The sequence below is a fragment of the Lycium barbarum genome, chromosome 3 (assembly GCF_019175385.1).
Source record: "Lycium barbarum isolate Lr01 chromosome 3, ASM1917538v2, whole genome shotgun sequence".
Lineage (NCBI taxonomy): Eukaryota > Viridiplantae > Streptophyta > Magnoliopsida > Solanales > Solanaceae > Lycium > Lycium barbarum.
This window is the reverse complement of record NC_083339.1, coordinates 72,587,042-72,597,046: the sequence shown is the minus strand read 5'-3', so window position 1 is coordinate 72,597,046 and position 10,005 is coordinate 72,587,042. Positions and strand designations below refer to the sequence as shown.

Sequence of the window (10,005 nt, the reverse complement as noted above, 5' to 3'; positions counted from 1 at the left end):
GTCCGAGGCCATCCATTTATTGACACAATTGGTTGCCGCTCAGGCACAACGACAGGATGCGGGTCCAAGGGATCGTTCAGCTAGTACGAGAGCCCGTGACTTTATGGCCTTAAATCCTCCGGAATTCTTTGGGTCAAAGCCAGATGAAGATCCGCAAAATTTTATTGATGAGATGTTGAGGACTTTAGAGATTATCCATGCTTCCGAGACCGAATCCGTGGAGTTGGCTTCTTATAGACTCCGCGATGTGGCGGTGTTATGGTATAAGAATTGGGTGATAACAAGAGGAGAAAATGTTCCACCTCCCGTGTGGCAGGAGTTTGTAGATGCCTTTATTCTTCACTACTTGCAACCCGAAGTCCGCCGAGCTAGAGCGGACAAGTTCCTGAATTTAAAGCAAAGGGGTATGAGTGCCCGAGAGTATAGCATGCAATTCAACTCATTGGCCCGATATGCTCCGACTATGGTGGCCGACATGGAAGACAGAATCTATAGATTTGTGAGTGGTCTGGGGCCACATTTGTACAGAGATTGTTTGACGGCCTCCTTGCAAGACGGGATGGATATTTCCCGGATACAGGCCCATGCTCAGAATCTCGAGGAACGACAACAACAGCAAATAAGTGATCGTGATGGTGACAGAAGACAAGGTAAGAGGGCTAGATCTATGGGAGAGAGTAGCGAGTATAGAGAGGGATCGAGATAGACACATCCCAGGCACTCAGGTCAGTCCGCGACTAGTGCGCCTCCCAGATTCTCAGACGGAAGGTTCGATCGCTCTTTCCAGTCAGAGCAGGGTCAGAGTTCGAGGGCCCCAAGTTCTCAGTATCAGGGAGATTTTAGTCAGAGGAGACCTCCAGTACCGCGGTGTAGCCAGTGTGGCAAATTACATTCCGGATGGTGTCGTCAGGGTTCGGATGCTTGTTATGCTTGCGGGCAAGTTGGTCACATGATGAGAGATTGCCCCTCAGCGAGAGATAGAGTTGGGACTCAGCCTACAGGTTCAGCAGCGGGTTCTTCTTCAGCACGCCCGACAACAAAGACTCCTCAGACTACAGCGGGTAGAGGCAGAGGTAGAGGGGGAGCATCTACTTCAGGTGTTGTTCAGCCCCGTGTGTATGCTTTAGCTGGGCGACAGGATCTCGAGTCTTCCCCAGATGTTGTCACAGGTACCCTGACTGTATTTTCCCTTGACGTATATGCTCTGATTGATCCAGGTTCTACCTTTTCATATATTACTCCGTATATCGCTGATTGTGTTGGGGTGAGACCCGAGCCAATTAAACCTTTTGAAGTATTCACTCCGGTTGGTGATCCTGTAATAGCGAGGCAAGTATATAAGAACTGTGTAGTCATTATACGTGATCGTCAGACAAAGGCTGATTTGATTGAACTTGAGATGATAGATTTTGACGTAATTATGGGTATGGACTGGTTGGCGTCATGCTATGCTAATGTTTGTTGCTGGACAAAGGTAGTTCGATTCAAATTTTCGGGAGAGCCCATACTCGAGTGGAAGGGTAATACAGTTTCTCCAAAGGGTAGGTTTATTTCCTACCTTAAGGCGAGAAAGATGATAGCCAAGGGTTATATTTGTCATCTAGTTCGGGTTCATGACACGGAAACGGAAGTGCAAACTTTCCAGTCTGTCCCGGTAGTGAATGAATTCCCAGATGTGTTTCTCGACGAGTTACCAGGCCTTCCTCCAGAAAGGGAAATCAATTTTGCTATTGATGTAGTACCCAACACCGAGCCTATTTCTATTCCTCCCTATCGAATGGCTCCAGCAGAGTTGAAAGAGCTAAAGGCACAGTTGAAAGACTTACTCGAGAAGGCTTTTATTAGACCCAGTTCATCACCAAGGGGAGCACCGGTCTTGTTCGTGCGAAAGAAAGATGGGTCGCTACGAATGTGTATCGATTATAGACAGTTGAACAGGGTGACTGTGAAGAACAGATATCCCCTTCCCAGAATCGACGACTTGTTCGATCAATTACAAGGTGCTAAGTGGTTTTCTAAGATAGACCTAAGATCGGGTTATCATCAAGTGAGGATCAGAGAAGAAGACATTCCCAAGACAGCCTTCAGAACGAGGTACGACCATTACGAGTTCCGAGTGATGTCGTTTGGGTTGACAAACGCCCCGACGGTGTTCATGAATTTAATGAATAATGTGTTCAGGCCGTTCTTGGATCTTTTTGTGATAGTGTTTATCGACGATATCCTGGTATATTCTCGCACAGAGTCAGAACATGCAGATCATCTAAGAATTGTTCTTGGCGTTCTTCGAGATCGGGAATTGTATGCAAAGTTTTCGAAGTGCGAGTTTTGGCTAAACTCAGTGGCATTTCTAGATCATGTTATTTCAGATGATAGTATCTGAGTCGACACTCAGAAAATAGAAGCTGTGAAGACTTGGCCAAGGCCTACGACACCTGCGGAAGTTCGTAGTTTTCTTGGGTTAGCAGGATATTACAGGAGATTTGTGGAGGGCTTCTCATCTATTTCAACCCCATTGATGAAGTTAACTCAGAAGTTGGCTAAATTCCAGTGGAATGATGCCTGTGAGCGTAGTTTCCAAGGGTTGAAAAACAGGTTGACCTCAGCGCCAGTGCTAACACTTCCAGAAGGGTCCGATGGCTATGTCGTATATTGTGATGCCTCCGGTGTGGGAATAGGATGCGTATTGATGCAGCATGGGAGAGTCATTGCATATGCTTCGAGACAGTTACGAAAACATGAACAGAATTATCCCACTCATGATCTTGAGCTAGCTGCGGTCATTCATGCATTGAAAATGTGGAGACATTACTTATATGGTGTGCACGTGGACATCTATACGGATCACAAAAGCCTTCAATATATTTTCAAACAGAAGGAGTTGAACCTGCGGCAAAGGCGATGGTTAGAATTACTGAAGGATTACGATGTGAACATTATATATCATCCAGGGAAGGCGAATGTAGTGGCAGATGCACTTAGCCGCCGATCGATGGGTAGTTTATGTGGAGTTCCTTCGGAAAAGCAGGAAATGGTTTGTGAGCTCCATCAACTAGCAAGTCTCGGCGTAAGTGCGACTGATTCAGGAGATGCAATTATTAGCATCAATGACCCCACAGTTTCATCATTGAATCTAGAAGTGAAGGAACGACAATATGAGGATTCCCAGCTAAGCCATTATCGAGATCTAGCTCACGAAAAAGAAAAGTCTCCATTCGAAGTTTCCATAGAAGGGGTCCTTAGATATCGGGGCATATTATGTGTACCGGATGTGGCAAACTTACGCCAACGGATTTTAGAGGAAGCACATCATTCCCGGTATTCTATTCATCCAGGTGCAACCAAGATGTACCACTACCTTAAGTTGTTATATTGGTGGGATGGCATGAAGCGAGACATAGCAGGGTTTGTAGCCCAATGTCCAAATTGTCAGCAAGTGAAGGCCGAACATCAAAAGCCAGGAGGTTTATTGCAAGAAATGGAAATTCCTACGTGGAAATGGGAAGAAATTAATATGGATTTTGTGGTAGGATTACCCCGTACGCGAGGGAAGTATGATTCTATATGGGCGATCGTGGACAGGCTCACAAAAGCAGCACATTTTATCCCCGTCAGGACTACATATTCAGCGGAGGATTAAGCTAAATTGTATCTCAAGGAGATTGTACGACTTCATGGTATTCCTTGGGCCATTATCACGGATAGAGGGGCACAGTTCACAGCCAAGTTCTGGAAGTCCTTTCAAGAAGGTCTAGGTACTCAAGTTAAGCTCAGCACGGCGTTCCACCCACAGACCGACGGGCAAGCCGAGCGCACTATTCAGACCTTAGAAGATATGCTACGAGCATGTGTGCTGGACTTCGGTGGTAGTTGGGATGAGCATTTTTCTCTTATTGAATTTGCCTATAATAACATCTATCATTCTAGTATACAAATGGCCCCGTATGAAGCCTTATATGGAAGAAAATGCATATCTCCAATTGGATGGTTTGAAACCGGAGAAGTACAATTGATAGGCCCCGACTTGGTCCAACAAGCAGTTGAAAAGGTTAAAGTGATTCGAGACCGACTGTTAACAGCTCAAAGTCGCCAAAAGTCTTATGCGGACAACCGCCGACGGGATTTAGAATTTCAAGCTAATGATTGGGTATTCTTGAAAGTCTCGCCAATGAAGGGAGTAATGAGGTTCGGTAAAAAGGGGAAATTGAGTCCAAGATACATTGGACCTTATCGAATCATCCGCAAGGTGGGTAGAGTAGCCTATGAATTGGACTTGCCTTCAGAGCTTGAATCTGTACACCCAGTATTCCATGTTTCGATGCTCCGCAAGTGTATTGGAGACCCCACGAGGATTGTTCCGATTGATAATGTACAAGTGACAGAGAAGTTGACATACGAAGAAGTGCCCACTGCTATTTTGGATAGACAAGTGCGAAGGCTTCGGAATAAAAAGGTTGCTTCAGTCAAAGTCCTATGGCGAAACAATAATCGGGAAGAAATGACTTGGGAAGCGGAGGAAAAGATGAAATCTATGTACCCCCATTTGTTCCAATCCCCAGAAGAGATTCAAGATGAGACGTCGACGATATGAGGTATGAATGTTTTAGTTTTATGTTTTTGGTCGTGTGTGGCCATAAATATGCTGATATTGTGATATAGCCCTGTGAGGCGATGATATTATGGGTCATTGTACTAAATTGGTAGTGCCAAATTACAAAGGGAACTCTGGCAAAAATTTTCTAGAATCCCCGAGTGTCGAACATTCGAGGATGAATGTTCCAAAAGGGGGGAAGAATGTTACACCTCAGAAATTTTTCCGTACTTGTGTGATGAGTAGAACAATGAAGGACTTGAGTGTATGGTGTTTTACTAAGTCAGGAATGGCTAATTTTGCATTTTTGGAAATAATAAAGTGGCAGAAAACTTTTCTGCCAGTGGTCGTATATGGCACTATACGGCCCGTAAAGTGATTTACGGACTGTATAGTGCAATCGTATTCCATCATTCCAAAAATCTCAACTTTCTGCCCAGCGTTGATATGGTTAAATACGACCCAGTTTACGGCCCGTAAACTAGTTTACGGCCCGTAAACCGGTTTACGGACCGTAAACCAGGTCGTAAACTGCCATGTCCACCAGCCAAACTCTCTGTTTTTGGAATGCTTAAATACGACCACAGTGGACGACCCGTAAATCAAAATACGGTCCGTAAACTGCAGTTTACGGCCACTGTTCATCCCGACAAAAATTCATTAAACATCAGCTTTTGAGTTATTAAAGGGAACTTAGGCCTCATTTTATTTCATTCTTCATTCATGCAACTCAAGAACACTCTAGAACTCTCCAAATACTTCCTGCATAAGAATCCAAGAGAATCAAGGGAAAGCTAAAGATTAACAACGCAAAACCTATGAAATCAAGTACAAGAACACATCAAGGGATCATCTAAGTCAAGTAATTCCCAAGAAGGTGAAACTAGGGTTTTGTTTAAGTGAAGCAATTCAACTTAAGGATTGTTCAACCACTATCCAAGGTAAGTTTCATGATTATTCCATGTTGTTTGAAGTATTTCCATGTTGTAGAAGAACATAGAAATAGGTCATTATTGAATGAATAGTGACATGAATGAATGATAGTGGAATTGAACTACGAATATTGGGGTGTTGTGAGTACAAATACGTTATAAATGATGTTTATATCATGAAACAAGCGTTAAATGCATGAAAATGCAAAGGCGAGTCATAAGGCTAATTATGAGGGAAATTGGAGGAAAATGGTGGATTTTGCTAAATGTACGTAAACGACGATTGTTGATTTCGATATTGTGAGTAATGCTATGAATGTTGGGGGTTAATATAAAACATGGAAAGTAGTATGAGCAAAGGAAGCGCTGTCCGACTTCTCCTAGAATTAGCGACGCGATCTTATAGTCAGTTTACTAATGTTGATACGAATTCTCTTATGAAGGTAACGACGTGATATCGACGGAGAACAAGCGAGCGATATCCTAGCTAAACGACCAAGGTATGTGAGGCTAGTCCCTTCTTTCTGATGGCATGAGTTCTTATAGTCCGAAAGGCAAAGAGTCTAACTCTTTAATGTCTATATAAGATGAGGAATACGATATGATGATGCTAGTATAATGATGATGTTAATTATCGCTTACACTCACCTTATGTACTAGTTCCTTCAAGGTGAGGCAGAGTATCAATAGTTGTTCCATAATGGAATCGGGGGATCACGACCTTACGTCACCCCGATAGAGTAAAGTTGATCTTGAGCCTTATGCATGTATTACAATGAGATAAGTATTTTATGATGAGTATATTATTATTATGAGCATTTCACACCGTGCCTAGTTGGCCGGGCAGTCACCGCCAAGGCGGGCAGCTATACGGATACACCATGACCTTCGGGCATGGGCAGACACCACTAGTGGGCGGCATGAGATGGTACCCCGGACGCGGGAGGCCTGGACGCGGGCTAATATTATTGATTATCACACTGTTCCGACATGGACGGGCAGCTTGCATACGATGCATATATGTTATGAGGATGAGTATGAGTAAGATGTCACGCATGATTTCCTTTATGATTATCAGACAGATCCAGATATTTCATGTTGATGTTATCACTATATTGTTAATGTTTTCTTTCATTGTTTATGCTTCTCATACTCAGTACAACATTCGTACTGACGTCCTTTTTTCGGACGCTGTGTTCATGCCCACAGGTAGACAGAGAGAAGAGCTTGGCCCAGATCCTCAGTAGCAGTCAGCTGGTTGAAAGCACTCCATCGTCCGGAGGTGCTTATGACTATCCTTTTGATGTACACTCATGTATGCATATTTTGGGCATGACGGAGTCTTGTTCGATCCATGTATATACAGTATGTTAGTAGAGGCTCGTAGATACGCAGTGTGGGTTAGATGGTCTCACAAGACGTTTTCATATGCGTGTATATTATTTTGATGGCCGAAAGGCAATTGTATATAAAGTATTTATGTTTGTTTAATTATGATTTTCCTACAACTGGTATGTAAATTGGTAAAAGAATATTAAATGACCAAGATAAGTAGTAGAGTGAGCGGTGCTCGGTAACTAGCTCCGGGTACCCATCGCGGCCCCTAGCTGGGTCGTGACACAAATGCTCTTCACAAATGGCATCCTCAATTGGATAAGAAGCACACCTTTCTTACTGCAATCCTTAACCTGCAGCACTTACCTCAAATAGCAATCATTAATCACCAGAGAACTTACCTTTCTTACGAGCAATTCTAATTTCGCAATCATAGTTGCATTTTGCAATCACTTAATCAAAATTCAAATCTTAAAGTTAGTGGCAAGGATTTAAGGTCTATAACACAGCTCTATAGCACAATCTATAATCTAAATGAAGGGAAACCATCCTAGATGCCCTGTAGCCTCATGTTCATAAGTGTGGTCGACAACACACCCATGAACAAGACTCTACCTGACACGACTTTTCAGACAACCCCTAGAACAAACTGCTCTGATACCACTCTGTCACACCCTAACAACGGTAGGGCATGACGGGCACCCGACTCTCATCAGAGTCGAGCGAACCCTTAGACATTCGCTCTATCAAAACCTGTCATTTTAAAAACTTTTAAAAAGATGAAACTTTTCCAAATAGAAATCATTTTCTTCATAACGATTGTGAAAACTTTCAATAAAATAAGTACTTTAAACCAATTGAAATCATCTAAAATACATACTTGTTTAAAAACCACAAATGACTCAACTGACATCACTTTGTCGACATCTCGACAAACATACCACAAGACACTGTCGGCAGAAGTCTCTAAAAAGTGATCTGAACGTTATGAGTCAGGACAGGGCCCTGACATACCCATAATTATGCATATATATACATGACTCAGCACAGCTCCAGAATGAGGTGGAACTTGGCAATCCCAGCTGACGTCCAAGCATTCTAGCTATATCCTTAACCTGCCAAACAATCTGGGGCTGCGGACATGAACGCAGCGTCCCCAGGCAAAAGGACGTCAGTACGAACAATGTACTGAGTATGTAAGGTGGTAACAAATCAAAATCATAATTTGATTTAGGAGAGAAGAAATCACAATCTAGCTTAATACCTGCAGCCTTCGCTGGAATAAATATAAATGCACACACGAAGTCTCAAAACAATCTTTAAGTAAATAATGCAATCTAATACACATGCCGCTTCCAACATGTTAACAGAATAGTCCCTTCGGACAGCCGCTTCCGGCTTAATGATAATGGCCCCTTCGGGCAGCCGCTTCCGGCTTAATAATGATGGCCCCTTCGGGCAGCCGCTTCCGGCTTAATAATAATGGCCCCTTCGGGCAGCCGCTTCCGGCTAAATATCACAACCATGTCAACACAACTTAATCCACAAATACCCATACAAAGAGATGATGCTATGGAATGTAAACATAAATCGTAAATGAAATGAAATAGTAAAATCTCGCACCCCTTTCGGAGTGGTTTTGAAAATCTAAATAGTAAAATCTCGCACCCCCTTCGGAGTGGTTTTGAAAGTCTAACTTTATGTTTCCTTTAGTATAAAACTAATTTCCTCGAAATCATTAGTAAAACCATATACACAACTCAACTGGCACCTTATGGGTGTTCCCTTCGGAAAAGAATAGGAGTACAATACTAATAAACCATCACAAGAACATTTAGACCTTACTCGTCTAAGAATGGTATCATATGGAATACATATAGAATGAATAGCACAATAATCATGAATCACATTTGGAACCTATGAATAGAGTTACCCCAAAGTTTATATCATTCATCACTTACATCTAAGACGTGCCAAAAGAAAGAAGGGTTAGCCTTACATACCTTGTCGCTTCTCAAGTTAACCATAACTTAGGTCTCGGGTTTCACCAATCTACAAACAATACCAAATATGCCAATAATCAAATTAGGATACTCTTTCAAACAAATCCTTAATTACTTAGAAATCTAACGATATTCGGGTAGCATCTTCCTTAAAAACTTAATAATCCTTATGATTCCAATTTATCCAAAATACCAATCACAATACCAATAACGATATCAACAAACACATATCCAAATAGAATCAAATCCATTCTTAAATCACCTCCAAAACAGCCCAATATACATTCCTACACCGATGCTTGTATACACTTCTTTATTTTCGTATATACATAGTATAACAACAAACACAACAACAACAACAACAACAACTACAGCCAATCCCCATGATATTCCAGCTGACAAAATAACTCATAATAATTACCAAATAGCCCACACGATAACAATAATAATTTTTCTAATTTCTGATATAACTTCTATATTTCTCATACCACAATTCAGCCATAACCTGGACGAATTTAAATATACCTAGCAGAGGAGAATTCTTACCTTATATTCCAAGAAATAATCTTCTTCCACCTTACTTCACATCAAAGAAAGCCCGGATTCAACAGCACCACAAAGCGGAACAACGAGATTGAAGCGATGTACAAAATCCGTAAAAGAATCGAATAACGTTGTTTGCTTAAACTTCCAAACACTCAATGTACTAGTATGTTTCTGCCCCTATTATTCTTAATCACGATGTAGCTATATAAATTAGCTGCTGCCCCAAAATTTCCTCTACACTTCATTTGCTAATTTGTAAAACATACTCACGATTTAATGAACCAAAAAGAGGATATATTTTTTTTCATTAGTGGACAGCGGGGCCATCTTTCTTGCATTAATTAGCTAGTTGATTCATTCTGAAAGTGCCACCTACGTTTCCCTTTTGGGATAGTTCCAAATTGGACATAGTCCCACTTTACACATGTCAATTACACCCTTTAAGTACAATGACTCACTATCTCACCCTCAATGCCACTTTTAGCTTAGCTACTGCCGTGTGGCAGTCCCCCAAGGCCCTTTATCCATTTAATCATAATTGAAATCACAATCAATTCCTTACTCTCCCACTTTATCCCGGTATTTAATTAATTACCCA

General features: G+C 41.9%; 1 long non-coding RNA gene across 1 annotated transcript; it reads right to left on the bottom strand.

Moving 5' to 3' along the window:
- Positions 1-7,686: 7,686 nt before the first annotated feature.
- Positions 7,687-9,755, bottom strand: LOC132633917 (uncharacterized). Its single transcript, XR_009579932.1, has 3 exons — positions 9,408-9,755; positions 8,862-8,910; positions 7,687-7,991 (listed from the first exon to the last, which is right to left on the bottom strand). It is a non-coding gene; the product is annotated as an uncharacterized LOC132633917 (long non-coding RNA).
- Positions 9,756-10,005: the final 250 nt, after the last annotated feature.